The sequence below is a fragment of the Chenopodium quinoa genome, unplaced genomic scaffold (genome assembly GCF_001683475.1).
Source record: "Chenopodium quinoa cultivar QQ74 unplaced genomic scaffold, ASM168347v1, whole genome shotgun sequence".
In the NCBI taxonomy this organism is placed as follows: domain Eukaryota; kingdom Viridiplantae; phylum Streptophyta; class Magnoliopsida; order Caryophyllales; family Amaranthaceae; genus Chenopodium; species Chenopodium quinoa.
Genome location: NW_018743893.1, coordinates 766,042 through 788,230, shown reverse-complemented (window position 1 = coordinate 788,230; position 22,189 = coordinate 766,042). Strand labels below are relative to the sequence as shown.

The window sequence follows — 22,189 nt, the reverse complement described above, 5'->3', positions numbered from 1 at the left end:
TTTTTTTCAAAAAATAACTTAAAATTTTTTTTTGGGCCTGGTGAGTCACTTGACCCACCAGGTCTAAGCCCAAGTCCGCCACTGACGTCTATGACTCTATGATGCTAATGGGGGATGGTGAATGGGTTTTTATTTTCTTTTTCCTTTTTCTTTAGTGGTCATTGATCAATATTACAAATTTTGATTTGGGTTGTAAGTGAAGAATGGGCTTGAAAGTACTCTTATGGGCTAGAGAAAATTGAAGATAAGCTAATAACCCAAAAATTATCATGTTTTAGAAAACACCCAGCAATTATAATAGTTTAAGAAAAATAAAGTTTAAGAAATACTTTCTCCGCTCTTTTTTACTTGACCTGCTTTGACTTTTACACTATTCATCATCCCTCCTTTCACCGTTTTTTGTGAATAATATGTAAGGAAAAACATATTCATGTGGGATCTTTTAAATTCGTCTCAATAAGTACTATCATAATATATAACTTTTATAATTTTTATATACGGAGAATTAAAGTTATTGATCGTTATAATTTTGCATTGACAAACGTGATAAAAGAAACAATTCAAGAAAAAAAAACAGAAGAAGTGTATTTACTTATTCTTTAAACCATTTTAAATTTTTAATAAAATGTAATGTAATAAAATTTAGCAGTCCAATAACTCCAAATAGGGTTTTGAATTATTATTTTCAACTCTAACTACTAGGTCAATACATACCATGCAACCATGCAATAATCTTAAAAATCAACATTAATAATCAACATATAAGTAAAAGACGTGGTATATAATTTTTATTCATTAGAACAGTAAAACTTACATAAGCTAAATTTGATTTTCAATCGTATTCACAATCATAGCTATAACAGTTATGACAATCAAAAATAGAAGAGCAATGAAGGAGAGATCAACGAACTGCACCACGATTAGGACGATAACAGTTACAATAATAGCTATATGACGTACACCATCGGCATCGGAAGTTTCCCGTAAGTATTCTATTTGTCACATATAGTAATATTCTTTTCAGTGTACTATTAATAACTAATAATCATGATTGACTTCCCCGGTCCTTTGGTTGGGGGGTTTAAATAAAGGGAAAGGGAATGAATCCCTTTGTTGTCGTTTATTAGCCACAATCTTTCATTCCCTTTCCCCTTTCTTATTTTTGGGTTCACCCAAAATCATTCCACCCCCCCTACCTTTCCCATTCCCTTTCCTCAACCACCACCATACCCACATCAGCCGGTTGCTCGCTGCACCTCGCCCGGACGCTCACCGACTTCGCTGCACCTCGCCGGATGCTCGCCGGCCCTCCCCCGACCCTCGCCGCCCTTCGCCCCCCCCCCTCCCACCCGGAAATCCTTCCCCACCCACGCATAACCCTTAAAAAACCCTCCCCTCCACCGGAACCAAAGGCCATATCCATCAGCGTGGCTAGGTTTCGGTCGTGGATGGTTCGTGGGGTTGCTTGGCTGGGTTTCGGTCGTGGTAGTTCGTGGGGGAGGCGTGGGTTTGGATTTGGGTTCGTGTGTGTCTGGGTGAGGTGCGGCCGGTGGGGTAGGGTGGGGTGGCTGGAGAAGGTGGAAAATAATGAAGGAAGGGTGTTGTGGTGGTGCTATGGTGGTGTGATTCCCTAACTTTTTTTTTAAAACAAACAACATGCTTAATTATAAGGGTTACATTCCATTCTCCTCCATCCCCTTTCTGCATTCCATTCCAATACCCCTGTGCGAACCAAACGACCCCTTAGTGTTATTTCTTTTTTTTAGTTTTTTTTTTTTTTGAGTTTGATTGGAGACATTTAATATTATATTCAAGTATTATTCTTTGAAAAACTAATTCAGATTATAGCAATGGTGGATAAACGATTTTAGAATATGGATGTCGAAATTTCTAATTCGTACATCGTCTCACAACAAATGACATGTTTGATTTTTAATTATATTGTATTTAGTTATGTACTAACAACATTGATCATAATTTTTTTTTAAGTGTATGTACTAAAAACATTTTTTATCATGAAATATGTACATAAATAAGTACTTCGTATTACTCTAATGTTACGCAATATCAAACTTTTTATATTTAAAGTCAAAATAGTACATTAACATATTTGTTGAGTTAGTCATTTGTTTGAATACAGTAGATATTTAACTATGGCTACTTTATGAAAAAGAAAATTACTTTTAAAAGAAAAAAAAAGAAAAAAAAAATTGGAGCTGAAGATAATGGTTAAATGGTAGAGGTAGAATTTTAAAATTGATAGTATCTCAAGTGATTATCAATAATAACAACCAAAAAAATCAAAAGTCAAACTTCAAAAAATCAAACTTCAGAACCTCAGAAGAAAACATAACATATGGTCTATGGAGTTTTAAAATATCTTAGTCCTAAAGGGAACACCAACATCAAGGAACATCAACATCAATATTACATATCAATCAATCAATAACATAATACTAAAAGCGAATCTCACTTATCATGTTCTGATTAAAAAAAAAAATTCGCCACTTTTACTTTCCTTTTTTTCCATTTGAAAGTTTTTTTGCTCCAACCAGGATTAATACTTTAACTTTTATTATATATTTGTTGAATTATTTATAATAATAACACTACAATTCAATGATTATAAATATAAAATAAAAATTATAAAAAAAAAAAAAAACCTTGATTATTAATTGTCATAAAAAATTAGTCACTTAAATTTGTATAAAACACTTATGCAGGTCAAAATATGCTATAAAATATTGTGCCGATCAAAACATGTCAAAATAAAAAGCGAACAAATATAATGAGGAGGTAAAAAACAAAAAAAACAAAATATTAAAAAAGCTTATGCAGGATCGAACCCATTACGCGATTTAAAATTCTCTAACATAATTATTGTGTATAAAAGTACTTATAACAGTAAGAGCAATGGTGAGGTATAAGTCTTATACTTAGAGCTGTCAATTCGAAAGAGCAATGGTGAGGTATTAGTCTTATAGTTAGAGCTGTCAATTCGGATAAACGGGTCAGGTAAGTGTGAGTTGGGTGAACTCAGATCGGGTCAATTCGAGTTAATGTCGTAATCTATGCGGGTTGGATTTGAGTTGGGTCATGCTTGAGTCGGGTCTCGTCAGATCATAAATCTTATCGGGTTTGAATCGGGTTTAGGTCGGGTCAATAACAGGTTGGGTTACATTCAAGTCGGGTGAATAATAGGTCGGGTTTAATTCGGGTTTTCACGGGTTAAAACGAGTTAGGGTCATTCTTGGGTTCGAGACGGGTTCGGTTCAAGTCAATAATTTGCGGGTTATAATCAGGTCGGGTCATTATCGGGTTCAAGTCAATAATTTACGGGTTATAATTAGGTCGGGTCATTCTCGGGTTCAAATCGGGTTCGGTTCAAGTCAATAAATTGCGGGTTACAATCAAGTCGAGTCATTTCCAAGTTAAGTTGGGTCATGTTCGGGTTCAAATCTCAAATTGGGTTAATCTGGGTTTTGGGTTGATGTTGATTTCAGGTCGAGTCATATCGGGTCCAGGTACATTTTTTGGGTCGGTTTGTTAACCGTTCATGTAATGATGTTCACTTTAACCATTATCAATTTCTTCATTTATTGTAAGAGAAATAATTTCAAATAAGTTTAAATTCGAGCTAATAAGTACAAATAGGTTTAGATAAGATATACATAATAAGTGACAACTTAACTATATAAATATACTTTGATCAATATTAATAAGGTGGTCTAAATTGAATTTAAGGCAATTTGAAATTGGGTCAGGTCAATATATAACAGGTTATGTTGAGTTTGAAATGGGTCAGGAACAATTCGGGTTGAATTTGGGTCGGGTCAATAACAAGTCGTATTGATTTCGAGTCGGGTTAATAATAGATCGGGTTGAATTTTGGGTCGGGTTAGTAATAAGTCGGATTTGGGTCGGGTTAGTAACAGGTCAGGTTAAATTCGGGTCGGTTTAATAACAGGTCGTGTTGAATTTGGGTCGGGTTAGTAATAGGCCAGGTTAAATTCAGGTTTTGATGGGTTACAACGAGTTTGGGTCAATCTCAGTTCAAGTCGGGTTCGGTTCAAGTCAATAATTTACGGGTTATATTCAGGTCGGGTTATCTTCAGGTCGGTTCATGTTCGGGTTCGGGTCTCTAATACTCGGGTTAACTTGGGTCTAAGGTTGATTTCGGGTTGGGTCATATCGGGTTCGGGTCACCATTTTTTCGGGTTCAAACAGGTCGGTTAATAATCGAATTTGGGTCGGTATTTCGGGTCGAGTCAACTTTTGACAGCTTAGTTATAGCTTTGTATGCCAACTCGGCTTTCTAAACTACAACTATGAAAAACTACTTTACCCTCCAATGATAAGCAACAATCTCTTCTAGCTTAAATGGGTCCCACATGTAAAATTTAAAGAAAAACAACAAACATTGGACTTAGCAACGCATTTTATGAGAGTTAATGCGTGTAAAGTGCCAAGTGGAAAATTAATATATGTGAAACCACACCGCTCTGTGGAGCTACATATATATCACTAAGCTACAAGCCTACAACTAGTGTTGCTTCACACTAGTAAGCTTACTGCTCTAGCTTTTAATTATTTGCAAGCAGATTGTTCATTACAACCTGTGTAGATGCTCTAAACTATTTGGTTTCTTCTAAGATAAACCCCTTAGGTTCTTTAGTTTCTAAGGTGAGCTCATGCTTTTTCAAAGTTACAAATTGTGCCCTCCACCTCAGTGTGTTTAATCAACAGTAACCTCTAACAGCCTCATTAATTAACAGATGTTAGGGATGGAATGTTCAATAACGTTATTAATATTGATTTTCTTTCCCCAAAAATATATTAAAAATAAATTTTGCAGATGTCCCTCCATTTTGATCAAACTCTCCTCGCTCTTTGTTTCATGTTTCACCAAAACCTTGTTCGATAATGATCATTGAAACCCTAAGAAATACTCTTGAAAAAACTTTGCTTCTTAGTCAGACAAAGTTCATGTGAGAGTGAGATCGTTGAAGACCAAGAGCTTAACATAAATGTGGCTAATTGTGCGAGAAAGAAGAAGAATTTGGGGGGAAATGTTTAATCCCCTTTTAATAAGCAAAGGAACCCTAACAGTTTAGGCAGCTAATGTTCCCTCCCAAGTAGGGTAATTATCAGTCAATTCAATTACTAACAATGGGTTAACGTTAGAAGTTACTAGGGGTGAAAGTAATTCGGATTAAAATCGAACCGAACTGAATTAGAAATTCGGTTTGAATTTTTTTTAAGTTCGATTTGGATCGGTTTGAAAAAAATAATAATTTGATTTTTCGGTTTGGATTCGGTATTCATCAGCCACCTTTCTCTCTCATTCGTTTTCATCTTCTTCCTTCTGCCTTCTCTCATCTAATCTCATTTTTCCCCTTTCATCCTTCCCTCTCATCGGATTTCAAGTTTATTTCTCAATCTCATCTTAAATTTCACTATGAAAAATATAAAACCGAATTATTTCGGTTTGTTTCAGTTTGAATTGGGCCATAATCCAAACCGAACACCGAAATTTGCTAGAAGTTACTGTTAATTAAACATGTTGAGGTGAAGGCTAGGGCATAACTTACAACTTAGAAAAAACATGAGCATATCTGAGAAACTAAAGATTCTTAGGGGCACAACTTACGGGGATAGCTTAAAACCCAGACTATTTTTACCCCCATAAACTTTGCTGAATTTTCCGAAATCCATTATGGGTTCAATTGTACCCACGCACTGAATCGATATTGGATTTTCCCTTGGATTATGGTGTATCAACATGCTATAGTTGTTTCGGGTGTTTTTGGTCCCTCGGGAGAGTTACAATACGGAGTATGTGCTCCTGACGTCTGTACCTGCAAAACCACGAAACTCCGGTTGGGTGGAGTTCCACCTCCGAAGATCAAGTTAGTATGATTCCGGATGAGTAAGCGTGCGGAAAGTAAAATGGGTGTTTATCTCTGATTCAGGGAGATTCCGCAATTAATATTGCTCGGGGTTTGTGTATGTATTTATGAATACTCCATAAATGAGGATGATTCCTCTATTTATAGCAGATGAGAATTGCTCCCCCATTGAGGGTTCAATGCCACGTGGCATCCTCTTATTGGATCCCATGAGGCCTGTATGAGGGTAACACGTGTCAGGTCCTCATTGGGCCACGTGGCAGGGGTAATTTTTACCCAAATCAATTGCCCCTCACAGGCGTCACGTGGCTTGCCACATGGCGCCTGTGACACTTGTCACCATGCGGGAGGCCGACTGTTCGTCTCCTTCCCTCCATTTTTTGAATTTGAAACTGAAGGGGGAAAGGTGACGGTTCACCTTCTGGGATTTCCTATAAATAGGAAACTCCCTCCTCTTATTCCTCACTTTGCCAAACTTGAGAGAGATTGTTTGAGAGAAAAAAGAGAGCTCCTGATCCCGCTTGCGTTTTCGTGCAAACAACCTCCAACCTCAAGTCATCCGGATACCGGAGCTCAGCATTTCTGAGTATATGATTGATGAAACACACCGGGAGCTGTTTGTCGTCTCTCTCAGCAAGGAGAACAACACTAAGGGAGTGATCTGAGACGGCTAGGTGCATGTAGAGAACCTCCTTAGGCAGGGGGCTCACTAGCCTTGGCAAAGAATGCAAGTGTTGCTTTAACCTCTGAAATGCCGCCTCAGCTTCTTCTCCCCATTCAAATCTAGACCTCTTCCTGATTGCTTAGAAGAAGTGAAGGCACTTGTCACCTTACCGGTTGAGGAATCTTCCTAATGCCGTCAGGCAACCGGTTAGCTTCTGGGCCTCCTTGACAGTGCGCGGTGATTTCATGTCAATCACCGCCTGTACCTTTTTTGGATTGGCCTCTATGCCTCTTTGATCAATTGGGAATCTGAGAAACTTCCCAGACTCAACACCAAAGACACACTTCTTGGGATTAAGCATGACCTTATGCCGCCTGAGGGTGGTGAAGGTTTCTCGGAGATCAGCTAGGTAATTCGCCTGAAGCTTGGATTTGACTATCATGTCATCAATATACGCCTCTATATTCCTTCCAATTTGGTTGATAAAAACGGTGTTGATCATTCGTTGGAAGGTAGCAGGCACATTCTTCAACCCAAATGACATCACCGTGTAGCAGTACAACCCCTGATCAGTGACGAATGCCGTCTTTTCCTGATCCTTCTTCCATAGGGGAATCTGGTGGAAGCGTGAGTAGGCATCCATAAAACTCATCAAGGCATGATCGGCTGTAGAGTCGACCAGGCTATCGATCTTAGGAAGTGGGTAGCTATCCTTCGGACATGCCTTGTTTAGATCTGTGTAATCTACACACATCCGCCAAATACCATTCGACTTCTTGACAAGAACAACATTTTCTACCCAATTCGGGTAATAGCATTTCCGAATGAACCCAGCATCTAGGAGCTTTTTGACCTCGGCGGCTGCCGCCTGAGACCTCTCCTCGCCATGATCCCTTTTCTTTTGCCTAACCAGCTTTATTTTGGGATCAACGGCTAACTTGTGGACAGCTAGATCCGAGCTAATGCCTGACATCTCTTCCACTTCAAAGGCAAAAATGTCTTTGAATTCTCTCAAAAGTTGGAGCAGGCTTGCCCCCAACTTTTCAAAAGCTACCGTCCCAATCTTGACTGTTCTGTCAGGACGGCTGTCGTCCAGGACGACATCAATGCTTTCGGGTGTTTTTGGTCCCTCGGGAGAGTTACAATATGGAGTATGTGCTCCTGACGTCTGTACCTGCAAAACCACGAAACTCCGGTTGGGTGGAGTTCCGCCTCCGAAGATCAAGTTAGTATGATTCCGGATGAGTAAGCGTGCGGAAAGTAAAATGGGTGTTTCTCTCTGATTCAGGGAGATTCCGCAATTAATATTGCTCGGGGTTTGTGTATGTATTTATGAATAACCCATAAATGAGGATGATTCCTCCATTTATAGCAGATGAGAATCTGCTCCCCCATTGAGGGTTCAATGTCACGTGGCATCCTTTTATTGGATCCCATGGGGCTTGTATGAGGGTGACACGTGCCAGGTCCTCATTGGGCCACTGGCAAGGGTAATTTTTACCCAAATCAATAGGCATCTAGCGAGGTACTTCTCCCTCCATTCCTTATAGATAGTTACGTTTTTTTTTTTTTTTTTTTTTTTCATATGTTGATTACGTTTCAATTATTTACTTGATTAAAGTAATATTCTAGCTCATATTAAGAAAACCTACAGCTTCGTATCAAAATACTTTGTTCCTCTCTTCTCCTCCTTTGTTCCTCTCTTCTAGGGTTTTCTAAATTTTTAGTTGTTAAGACCGAAAATAGTCATAAATAGCCAATTTTCTTCAAATATTAAACTATTTTCGACCTTTTTTTTATTTTTTATTTTTTATTTTTATGTTTTGTAATTTAGGTTTCAATGAATCTACACACTTAGTGTAGATGTTCTCCTATCTTCATATGGTGGAGTCGTTAGTTGTTGTAAGGGTTTGTTTGGTATTGCTGTGGTTTTCTATTTTTTGGCTTTTGTTTTTCAAAATCATATGATATATGACATATAATGAATCAAAAATTAGTCGAACTTATTAAAGTCATGATAATTTTGAAAACTGACAACAAAAAAGTGAAAACATCAATTTCTTGTCTCTCTCTCTCTCTTTTTTTTTTTTTTTTTTTTTTTTTTACAAAAAAAAAAAAACTGTAAATAAAAAACAATGCCAATTCAAACAAACCCTAGTTGTTTGTTTCAAGTTGAGGGTGTTTTTTGGTGGGTCAACACCGAAAAAATTGGTCAATGGTGGAAATTCGGCTAGAGGTAGGCCCCGTTCACTTCACCTTATTTTTGCTGAACTGAAATTATTTTTACTAAACTGAAATTATTGTTGCCGAACTTAAAATATTTTTACTTAACTGAAATTATTTTTACTAATTTTTTATTATATTTCTTCTTTAAGTTTACTGATTTTACTGAACTAAAATTATTTATTGCTGAACTAAACTTATTTTTGCTGAATTGAAATTATTTTTACTAAATAATATTTTTTTAAGGTGAAGTGAATAGGGTCGTAGTCTTCCTTTTATTATGTAGTTTCCTACAATATTTTTTTTTAGGTAGTTTCTTAGAAATTTTGAGTTTTATTAGGTAGTTTCTAACAAAAAATTCTATTTTGTATGATAATCAAACTAATTGATAATATAACAGGGAAAGTTGTATATGATTGTATTTTTTTGTTTTAAAATAATAATTTAAATATGAAGAGAATAAATAATATAATCAAATCTTTAATTTTTCTAGTTTTCAAGATATGATAACGAATCAATTATATGTCAAGATTTACCATCAATTAATTCTTTCTGATTTTGTCAATATTTAGTGATTTAACCATCAATGTTTATTTTTAATTGCCTAAATTGTTTATAATAAATTATCTTTATTATATGTTGTCCTCAAAAAAATTATCTTTATTATATAAATAACTATTTTAAGTCCCGTGCAGCACACGGTTTATACTTAACCTAATTATGAATTACTATGTTAGTTTAACAATAATTTTTTTAAAAAATCAATATTTTTAATTGAAACAACTACTTGAATTTCTTTTCAAAAAAACTAACTTGAATTTTATGTTATATTGATATCAAAAGTTATTCGTATTGATCATTAAACATTTTTAAAAAAACACAAATTTCATGATTATAGGATTTTATTAAGAATGAAATTTTATGTTATTTATAACCCGTGTAATGTATTTTGTTTTTTTCTTTGTTCTGAGGAACCGTGTAATGTACTTATATACTCCATATGTCCCTATTTTGTTGGCATGTTTTGACCGGCACAATATTTTATAAAATACTTTGACTGGCACAAGTGTTCTATACAAATTTAAGTGACTTATTTTTTGTGACAATTAATAATCAAGGTAATTTTTATTTTTATTTTATTGTTATAGTTATTGAAGTGTAGTGTTATTATTATAAATAAATCAATAAATATATAGTAGTACTAAAAGTTAAAGTGTTAATCTTGGTTGGAGCAAACTTTCAAAGGAAAAAATACGATATAGAATGATACGGAGTACGGGAGTAGTACATTATTCTAATAAAATTACCTTATATACGTAGTATATGTTGTTTATTATAGAAAATACCTATTATAAAATGTATGAAAGATATGTTAAAATATTTTCATTGAATGCATATAGAATATACTTAGAACATAGTTGCCAAATTGAAAGTTAGATATTATAGGATATATAAATTAATATGCATGAAAATTTGAAAAATAAAATAAAATATTGTAATACGTATATCTTACCATATCAATATACAGTATGTAATACTACGTATATCTTACCATATCAATATACTGTATGTAATACGTATCATCTTCTTCCAAATTTAATGCTTTCCCTCTGTTTCTTCCCTTCCCAAAATAAAAAAAATAAAAAAAAATAAAAAAAAAATTCATCACGCATTGAAGCAGTTTCTGAGGTAATCTTCTTTGTAACTCCTATTGCCTTCTGATACTTGCATCCCGCATTGAAGCAGTTTCTGAGGTAATTTGTTGTTTTTTTTTCGTAATCATCTTGTCAATTCCACAATCCAGGGTTTACCGTTCATCTAATTTAATTTCGTAAGTTTAGGGTTCGAAATTTTGAACTATTGATTCTAATTACTAAGATTGTATGAAAGAAAAGAAAATTTAAAGCATAATTTGATAATTGAATCAAATATTAAAACTATTTATGAGCGTTATTTGATGATTGAATCATATTTGGTTGCTAATGTGTTGCAGAACCCTTTAATTAGAACTGCATGTAACGTTTGATTAATTAGACTGGTGATTTTGGCTTGATTACGCATAGCTGTGACAGATTCTTAGGATTGGTTCACGTAGCCGACCCACTTATGAGATTAAGGTTTTGACGTATAGCTGTGACAGATTCTTAAGATTAGTCGTCTGAAATAGATTGCCGTAATAATAGTTGCATATTCAATTTTGATGTGGTACCAAGGTGATTTTGTTGGCTAATTATATGATTTGTGGTTTAATTGAGTAGTTTTGAGAATGGGAGGAGGATTCAGAGTGTTGCATATGGTGCGACCGTTTCTTTCGTTTCTACCTGAGGTGCAAACAGCGGACAGGAAGGTAGCCTTTAGAGAAAAGGTGATCTACACTGTTATCTCTTTGTTTGTATTTCTGGTGTGCAGTCAGCTTCCGCTTTATGGAATTCACTCCACCACCGGGGCTGACCCGTTCTATTGGATGCGTGTCATCCTTGCTTCCAACCGTCATGGAGCTTGGTATCACTCCCATTGTCACGTCTGGGTTGGTCATGCAACTCTTGGCTGGCTCTAAGATTATTCAAGTCGACAACAATGTCCGAGAGGACCGTGCACTTTTTGTAAGTTTCATGTTGTGCTTTTGTATCCTTTTGTTCAATGCTACGGTGTCCTGCTCCTGGCTGTATTCAGTTATGTGACTTTTTTTTTTTTTTTTACCAGTTATTTGAGTTGTACTGTATACTTCAGCAGGACTCAAGTTTTTGTTAGAATACAATAAGCTTTAGCTGCATGAAATTGTACATTGGATGAGTTGTGTATTTTAGTCTAATTTTTTTTTTTTTTTTTTTTTTCGTTGGAGTTGTATAAATTTCTAATCTTCATAATATTCTATTTAATCTTAGGAATGGTGCACAAAAGTTGTTGGGTATTCTGATTGCTGTTGGTGAGGCTGTAGCATATGTTCTTTCTGGAATGTATGGAAGTGTTGGACAACTTGGTGTTGGCAACGCAATTCTTATCATTCTTCAACTATGCTTTGCTGGTATTATTGTGATCTGCCTTGACGAACTTCTTCAGAAGGGTTATGGTCTAGGTTCTGGGATTTCACTTTTCATTGCAACCAACATCTGGTGAGCTTCAATCTTTATTGTGTCGTGGTATTCTATCTCATTATGGTGTAACATTTTGTTTTCTTGATTTGTAGTGAGAACACCATCTGGAAAGCATTCAGCCCAACCACCATCAATGCTGGCCGTGGACCTGAGTTTGAGGGTGCTTTGATTGCTTTGTTCCATCTCTTAATTACCAGAACTGACAAAGTAAAGGCCCTTCGTGAGGCATTTTTTCGGCAGAACCTTCCCAATGTAACCAACTTGCTTGCAACTGTCTTGGTCTTCCTTATTGTCATCTACATCCAAGGATATCGTGTTGTCTTGCCTGTGCGCTCAAAGAGCGCTCGTGGCCAACAGGGCTCATATCCCATCAAGTTGTTTTACACCTCTAACATGCCCATCATTCTTTTATCTGCTCTTGTGTCCAACCTTTACTTCTGCTCACAGGTACTGGAGTTAGCAATTGATTATGTTCTCACTGGTTATCTTATGATTTATTCCCAGGATTTTAAATGTTTGTGGATTTGAGCAGTTGCTGTACAGGAAATACGGCGGGAACTTCTTTGTAAATTTGTTGGGCATGTGGAAGGAGTCTGAATATGGTGGTCAATCAATCCCAATTGGTGGACTTGCTTACTATGTTACTGCCCCAGCCAGGTGTGTATCGCTCTCGGTTTAGTTTGATTAGTTTCATGGTTGCCAGTTGTTTGATTAGATGTTTCTCATTATTCATGTTTGGACTTGCAGCTTGGCAGACATGGCAGCACATCCTTTCCATGCTCTATTCTATATAATTTTCATGCTTTCCGCATGTGCTCTATTCTCAAAGACATGGATTGAGGTTTCTGGATCATCTGCTAGGGATGTGGCTAAGCAACTCAAGGTAACATATAGAATAACAGTGAAATTTGTTTCTTGATTCGCTTTTTTTTTTTTTTTTTTTTTTTTTTTTTGGTTTCTTTGGGGAGGAGACTGCTAAAAGCAGTCTGGTTGGTTGAAAGATGATCTCATGGTATATCGTGTGATTGTGAGATGATCCATTGACCTTACAATATTCTAACATTTTCCAGCAATGTGTTATTAATATGAGTTTTGTGACTGCAGGATCAAGGTATGGTTATGCCTGGACACCGTGATTCAAACTTGCAGAAGGAACTCAACCGTTACATTCCCACTGCTGCCGCCTTTGGAGGCATGTGCATTGGTGCATTGACGATCTTGGCAGATCTCATGGGTGCCATTGGCTCAGGAACTGGAATCTTGCTTGCAGTGACCATTATCTACCAGTATTTTGAGACCTTTGAAAAGGAGCGAGCAAGTGAACTTGGTTTCCTTGGGCTTTAAGTGCCTTGATTATGTTAAACTTGGTCTATGATATTGATAACTTATGTATTTTAAATACGAAGTACTTATCATGATTTTGTGTAATGTCTTTTTAATGGAAAAAATAGGATAATTACTATTAGTTGGTGAAATTATAGGATAATTAATATCACTTCATAAAGATTTCAAATCAAGACCATGGATAGCTTTATTTTTTCCATCACCTTTACAAGTGTAATGAAAATTCTAAAGTTTATTCTGTATGCGTGGCCCATGAATTTAAACTCTCCAAACATCATTTTTATTAATCAAACAAGTAAACAACATATACTAAACCTGTCAACAAAAAGAGAGAAAAAAAAAACAAAAAAAAAACCCCAAAACTATAAGCCCAAAATGTGTGTAAATATATTAACGGTTTTTCAAGCGTGTGTCCATGGGCACACATTAAAAAAAAAAATAGATTTTCAATAAATATTTGATAATAAGGAATACTTACAAGCTTAAAAAGGATAACTCTAATATATCACCTTTACATTTAACAAAACTAATTTAATGAAAATAGATACTACTCAAATCATTAGAGATGATAACGATCCATACTTGAAGCACTCGGATAAAATAGGAGACTCGCCCCATACCCTCTTATGAAAATACTATAGCTAGTTTAATTCCATAATATGTAGTAGTGTTAATTGATTATTCATTACTGATCAGATCGAATTGAGTCATGTCATATATAATGTATTACCATAGCACTTTTTTTACGAGACTCTAATACAATAATACTTCTATTTTACATTTATTTTACAGTTTATTAAGATACATATTGAAAGTTATTCACTCCGTTTCTAAATAATCAGACACACTTCACTTTTTTTTTTTTTTTTTTTTTTTTTTTTTTCAACTTGACTCACATGAGCTAATGAGCAGTTGAGCACATCTCAATTCTCAGTTTCTCACACGCGCTTGAAAACAAATACAATTCGCCCACTAGTAGGAGAAACACTATTGACCTTGACAAAAGAATCCATGAAAATAAACAATTTTTTAAATAAAAAATTCCAAATTCCCAATAACCCCTGCTTTTACACTCTCTGCAGAAAGCAGAATCACCACTTTCCACTTTCTCTCTCCTCACCAAAACTCAGTCACCATTAACAATGGCGATAGACAGAAGAACAGTAGAAAGACCAACTGTAAAAGTCTCAAACATCCCACTAACAGCCACTGCACAAGACATCTTCGACTTCCTCGAATCAAAAATCGGTAAAGGTTCAATCTTTGCCCTTGAAATCTTCACCGAGAAGAAGAATTGGAAATCCAAGGGTTTTGGTCGGGTTCAATTCGAAACCCTTGAAGCTAAATCCAAGGCCCAGCAACTTGGGCTTGATAACGATCTTTTGTTCAAAGGGTGTCCACTTTCTCTGTCCAATTCTCATGAGGATGTTGTGGTTCGGCCCATTGAGCCCAATTGCAGGGGTGTTCGTGGGGATTTGTATGTGGGGTTGATGAAGAAGGAGGATGAGATGTGTGTGATTGATACTTTGGAGGATGTTAACATCTGGGTTTTGCCTGATAGGAATTGTGTTGTGTTTCATGTTGATTTTGATGGGATTTTTATAAGTTAGAGATTCAATTTGATGATATTTTTGAGGCTTTTGGGTGTTATTTTGATGAAAAATCTCCTGCTATTCTTCTCAAGGTCAGTTTTCTTCTTGATTTGTTATGTCAATTTACTCCTTTTAGTGTATTGAGAGCCGTAAAGGGCAGTGATGTAGTCGGGATTTGATCTTATGTCTTGGGTTTTACCCCCAAAAAGAAAAGACTTCACCAGCTTAGACATACACTCTGGATTTTTTCTTCTGGATGGATGAATTGTTAAAGGGTTACTTTAGGGGTTTGATCATTTGATGTTTTGTACTGAACTTATTTGTGCATGTTTGATAAACTAAGCTAGCTGACATACATTGTGAATTTTCTGGCTTAAAGTCTTAGATTAATGAATAGTTAAGGGTTTGTTGGTGGGTTTGGTCATTTGATGCTTTGTGATTGTTTTTGCATGTGTGATAATTGGATGAAATTCTTGCTTTTAGTGGCCTGTATGTAAGTGTATTGGATTTATATGCAACTTTGTAAGAAAAGTCCTTTGCCAATGCTTATCATGATGGATGAGTTTATGAGGGATTCTATGGATTGTGGTGCTCTGATACTTTCTTTTAGGTTTTAAAGAATTCTTCAAAAGGATGCCATTATTGTTTACTCTACATTTAAGTGGATGAAAGATATTCCTTGTTGATTTTTTTTTTTGAATATAGTCTTTTAATTGATACGGAGTACTTTGCTAGCTAGTTGTTCTGTAAGAAGCTTTTAGTTATTAGGTAAATCTGGCTCAGCGCGTTGTCTTGTATGAAGTTAAGCATTGGTAATATACATTCCATGACAACTAACATGACTTCTTGAATCACGGTTTTAAGAATGTCATGCATGTCACCTTGTGCATGTATAATTTCATGGGTAGTCAAAGAGGCAAATTTCGTTATGGAAATATGATGTCATCAGTAGTGCGAGTTTAGCCATTAGTCAGTGAGTGAGGTATGTAGGTGATCTAAATTTGAATTATAAAGTTGTGGGCTGATTGTCAGAAACTACCTAATAAAACCTTAATTTTGCGAGAAACTACCTAATAAAAAAATTGTGGTAACAAACTACCTAATAAATGATAAAATGTTATAAGATACTAACTTTGGCCGAATTTCCATTGTTAACCTAATTTTATGGCGTTGACCCACCTCAAAACACCCCCAAAACCACCACGGGGGTTGGTTTTCAAGATGATAAGGTTATTTTTGGGGTGGTTAGAGGATATTTGGAGTTGGCGAGGGTAGTTTCGTGATTCGGGATGTTGATTTTTGGGGTTAGGCCTTAGAGGTGGTGATTTTGGGGTTGTAGGGTGGTTTCGGCGAGAAGGAGGCAATTTCAAATAGGTTGTGTTGGTTTTAGGGTGAAAGCGGTGGTTTTGGGGGTGTTTTGAGGGGGTTCAATGATGGATTTCCGGCAGAGGTAATATTTTACAACATTTTACTTTTTATTAGGTACTTTCTTACAACATTTCTTTTATTAGTTAGTTTCTCACAAAATTTGGGCTTTATTTGGTAGTTTTTGACAGAAAATCCTAGTGAAAATTATCATGGTGGTTCTTAGCTTGTTTAGGTAGTACTGTTGCTCCAAGGAAGCCTCGAACCTAAGTATTGCTTTGTATTAACCCTGACCATTAAACTCTTAGTGATCTTGGATTATTTAATAGCTTCGCATTCTGCAGAGTAACTATCTACTCTGAGATTTAGAAAATTAACTGCTCTGTCTTTTGGCTTGTTCACTGAGTTGTTTAGTGTTTATAGTTGGTATGTTTCTGCCACTTAGCCTTCACACATTAGAAATCACGTATTGTTGACTGTTTTTTCTATTTCCTTCTACCATGTACTCCAGTTCTGTGATCATGATTCTATCAACTGTGGGGGTAATTTTGCTGTCTGTTGCAGGTGAAGTATGCGCCAAAAATATACAAGAAGATTTCAGGGCCAAATTTGTATAAAAGGTTCAGTGCTGATCGTTATCATATCTGCAAGGAAGATCTTGAGTTTATCTGGGTTCGTACTACAGAGATATCAAATAGAAATTCCTTTGGCCTATCTTCTGCATTTTGTTGGGAAATTGAAGAGGGACCGATGGGTTTAGAATTTTTTTCCACCATTCCCTTTTATAAAAAAACTTTGAAAAATTTCGTCTTAGAGGAATATGACGATTATTCTTCTGCCTCAGGCCTTGTACCTCTTGTAAATTGTGAAAACATCTTAAAATTAGACTATGAGATCCTTTTCCAAATCAACTCCTTAGTCCACACCCTCAAAATTAGTTTAGCTGATGTGACTACAGAATTGATTGATTATCTCAGTTCTCTGAGCGTAGACAAGGCTCATACGGTTCTCCAAAAATTGCACAAGTTGAGCTCCACGTGTTATGAGCCGCTCTCATTTATTAAGACTCAGGTACAGACCCTAGATGACAAACAGAATTATAGTCTACTTGCACGAAGCCGCTTGACAAATGATAGGATAATGAGATGCCATAGGGCATTAATAACCCCAACAAAAATATGCCTTTTGGGTCCTGAACTGGAGGCTTCAAACTATATTGTCAAGAACTTTGCAGCCCACACCGCAGATTTCATGAGAGTTACTTTTGTAGATGAAGACTGGGGTAGGATACAACCGATGACTGTATCAGTTAGTGCTGAGCAAGGAATATTCTCAAAGCCATTTAGAACAAAAATATATCACCGGATATTATCCATTCTTCGAGAAGGGATTGTGATTGGAGATAAAAGATTTGAGTTCTTGGCTTTCTCAGCAAGTCAACTCCGGTCAAATTCTGTATGGATGTTTGCTTCCAATGATAAAGTGACGGCAGGTGATATACGTGAATGGATGGGCAGCTTTAACAAGATCCGTAGTGTTTCAAAATGTGCAGCTAGGATGGGTCAATTGTTCAGTGCTGCTTGGCAGACATTAGTTGTTCCTGTACAGGATGTGGAAGTTATTCCTGATATAGAACAAAATTCAGATGGCATTGACTACTGCTTCTCAGATGGTATTGGAAAAATCTCCCTCTCTTTTGCTAGACAAGTTGCACAAAAATGTGGCCAAGAGCACACTCCTTCTGCGTTTCAGATTCGTTATGGTGGTTATAAAGGTGTAGTAGCTGTAGACCGAAACTCCTTCCGAAAATTATCTCTGCGCAGTAGCATGCTTAAGTTTGAATCCAAAAATAGAATGCTTAATGTCACCAAATGTAACAAGTCCCAGTCATGTTATCTGAATAGAGAAATCGTTACTCTTTTGACCACCTTGGGAGTTGAGGACAATAATCTTGAAGCATTGTTGCAGGAACACATGCGTCTTCTTGGAAGTATGTTGACTAGTAGAGATGCAGCTTTGGCTGTGCTTGAGAGCACAGACATGGGGGATAGTAAAACACTTTCTAAAATGTTGCGTCATGGGTTTGAACCAAATGCGGAGCCTTATCTCTTGATGATGCTTCGAGCATACTTGGAGAGCCAATTGTCTGATTTAAGAGGAAGATGTCGCATTTACGTCCAAAAGGGCCGTGTTTTACTTGGTTGCTTGGATGAGACAGGGATTTTGGACTATGGCCAGGTATTTGTCCGTTTAACCCTGAGGAAAACTGAACTTGATGATCTGGATCCAAATGTCTTCCAAAAATTGGACGAGAAAACTGCCATACTGAAAGGGAAGGTGGTTGTCACCAAAAATCCTTGTTTACACCCTGGTGATGTCAGAGTGCTGGAAGCTGTTTATGAGGTGGCTTTAGAGGAGAAGGGATTAATTGACTGCCTGATATTCCCACAGAAAGGAGAAAGGTAAGACTGTAAGAGAACTTGTCTATTTCATTATATCTGACAGTAGACAATATTAAACTTATCTTATACAGTTGCCTCTGGTAATCATTGTATTGCTTTGTCCTTTACTGGTTTTTTTTTTTTTTTTTTAATAAATGAAATTTGGCTTGAAAATTCAAATTTTTGATAATTATGATTTAATGGAGAGAAAATTGTATGGATAACACCTTTTTTTTAAAAGAAAAGATTCAATGCGATGATAGCTTCAATTGAATGCATTTTTTATGAAAAATTATGGATTGCAATGGGCTACATCAAATGTCTTGCTTATTGGTTTTTTCGTTCTCAGAATATTGGGTTTCAATGTAGATGTCTGAATTATTAATGTCTCTCCATTTTAAGAATCAGTTGGAAGCCTCACTATGCTGTGTATCCACTAAAATGTCAGTTTATAGTGTATTATGAGTGACTGCTTCAATTCTTTAGTTTTGTCTTTCTTAGGTGGACTATATTTTGTTCCTAACCCTACTCTGGAGATCAGAAATTCCTACGTGTAGAATATATTTGCATCCCCTCGTTTCCTTCTGTGTGATTGTGTGACCAGCAGTGAAAACAGTACACTCAAAAAAGGGTGTGCATGTAATTAGTTCCCTTGTCTATTTTCTACTATAGCATTTAAATGTTGACACCAAAATCACATATGCAGGCCTCATCCAAATGAGTGTTCAGGTGGCGATTTAGATGGTGATTTATATTTCATAAGCTGGGACGAGAAACTCATTCCTCCGAAAACTGTGGCCCCGATGGACTACACTGCAAGCAGACCTCGCATTATGGATCATGACGTGACTATGGAGGTCTATACCAAGCATCTCTTTGTGTTACATTTCATCTATAATCCAATTCCCCCTCCCACCCCCCCCCCCCCCCCCACCCCACCAAAAAAAAAAAAGAAAAGAAAAAAATATAATAAGCTGCTGCTCATACCGTGTTCTTATGATTTTTATTAGACTATCAAGTCATTCTAACTGTCAAACTATGCAGGAGATTCAATGTTTCTTTGTTGATTATATGATCAGCGATACACTGGGAACTATCTCAACTGCACACTTGGTCCTTGCTGACCGTGAACCTGAAAAGGCCCTGAGTCCTAAATGTCTACGACTGGCTGAGCTGCATTCAATGGCAGTTGACTTTGCAAAGACTGGTGCCCCAGCTGAGATGCCTAATGTTTTGAAACCAAAGGAGTATCCTGATTTTATGGAGAGGTGGGACAGACCCACTTACAAATCTGAAGGGATTTTAGGCAAACTCTACCGTGCCACTGTCGCTGCAACAATTCCAAAATTAGATTTCAGTTGGTCAGAGGAGACTGCTCGAGCTGCTTATGATCCTGAACTAGAAGTTCCTGGCTTTGAGGCCTTCATTGATGCTGCAAAAAGCTGCAAGGAGATGTACAGGGATAAGATGAGCGTCTTGCTGATGTTTTATGGAGCAACAAGTGAGGATGAGATACTGACCGGTAATCTAAGAGCCAAGTCCGCATATTTGCAGAGGGATAATAGGAGGTATAGAGAGGTGACAGATAGGATTTTGGAATCTGTAAAAAGTCTTCGAAATGAAGCAAAAGGATGGTTCCAGGGTAGTTGTGAAGAAGAAGATCGTCAAAAGATGGCTTCAGCATGGTACCATGTTACTTATCACCCATTTCATTGCCATGACAGTTCCAACTGCCTGGGTTTTCCATGGACTGTGAGTGATGTTCTGCTTACCATAAAATCTGCTAATAAAAAACAATCCTGAACTCGTTTGTTCGTGAAGGTTTAATTAATTTACAGTATCAAGTTTAGCATCACCTTGGTGAAAGATCAAATTTGGAGGCTTCTTATGCTAGTACAAAGTTTGTAACTTTAATGGTAGATAGCTGACAGCAGGGCTTTATCTGTTTAGTTCATCATGTTACTGCTTTACATTAAGTGGACCTTAGTCGACTAATTATCTATGATTTACTTAGTAACCTTAAATTTCCTTTTGTTTGGAGGAAAGCGTAATGGTAACATTTGAATGTAAATTTCAATGCGATCATATGCTAAATATATATTTTTTTGTATGAACAGCTTTGGCCATAAAATAGCGACAAGGCATCAAACTTAAAGAACATATAAACCAGCAAACTGTTTAATCTAAAAAATCTCCAAAATACGTAGTTAATAATGTCAACAGAATCAAGCCTGACTATCAAGAACACGAATTGTGCTTCTAAGAAAACAACAGTACGATAAGCAACTGAGGATTTACATTTCTAGTTTATGTATTGATTTAGAACACATCAGTCAGAGCTGTCACTAATGCACCTCAATCCAAACACATTCTCCCCGCTGTAAGTTGTTGATAATTTAAAGTGCCGGAGTGGAGCGCCCACTCTACTGATTGATCGCGCTCGCGCTAGCTAGGCGCGACCCGCGATGAAACCGCGCCACAATCGCGTTGAGTTTCTGGAAATCTGGCAAAACTTTGGAGGAGCGCCTGCGCCACTATTAGGCGCGGCCCGCGTCTAAGTCGCGACAAAATCGCGCCAGGTTTTTGGAAAATCAGAAGTTTGGGAAGATCAGGGGTGGCGCGCCCGCGCCTCCTCGCTCGCGCCCGCGCTTCTTTCCGTTTTAGCGGTTTTTGCGTCGATTGAGTCTATGATTATAAGACTTGTTTTCAATCAGAAAAAAGACAGAACATTATCCTCTCTATCTCTCCCCAAGAATTCTCCATAATTTCTCTCAAACTTCTTGCAAACTTTTGTGAGAAATCCTCTTCATTTTTAGCCTTCTTTGTAAATCATTCATCTTTATTTCGATTCTTTGAGCTAAGAACGAAAGGGCTGTCAATTGTATTTCAAAGAGCATTTTCGGTATAACCCAAGCACCGTGTGGGGGAAATTAATCTCTTTAGGAAAGTATTCATACGCCTTTGACAGTGTTTCAAGGTCATAGTCTCAAGGGACATTGTTATTCTCATGTTCATATGTGCTTTGATCGGCTTGGAGTTAAGGCAAGTTTGATAATCTTCACATTAGTGTTGTCTTTAGAAATTACTGTAATTTCTTAGATTTATTAATACTTGATTGTAACACTTTGTGTTGTGTTTGTTTTAATTACATTTCATTGTTATTGTAATTATAAACTTTAGGTTTTGTTCCCAGACTTTTATTAAGTGTTTTCTAGTTTGAATTCACTGAAAACCTAACATAAGTCATGTAAAGAAACCCATCTTCATCCTTATTGTCCTCGTAAATTGTTGACATCAAAGCAGCTGTAGGCCTGTAGCACAACCAAGTTACAAACCATAAGATGAAAAAAGCATGTAAGACATATAATGAGAAGAACAAAAGACAATTGGTTATCACATGGTTATGTAATGCAGCTATTTTACATATATTAACATAATGTAGGGAAATATGAATAAAAGAGCACTTAAAATATATTATTCCGGAACATAATTCGTATCAATCTAGCTTCATTTTCAGCAAAACAGCATAAATACAATTCGCAACCTGATATGATTG

At 36.5% G+C, this 22,189-nt stretch overlaps 2 pseudogenes; both read left to right on the top strand.

Moving 5' to 3' along the window:
* The first annotated feature begins 11,050 nt into the window (after positions 1–11,050).
* Positions 11,051–14,072, top strand: LOC110686671 (annotated as a pseudogene).
* A 107-nt stretch (positions 14,073–14,179) lies between these two features.
* Positions 14,180–20,747, top strand: LOC110686670 (annotated as a pseudogene).
* The last annotated feature ends 1,442 nt before the right edge of the window (positions 20,748–22,189 follow it).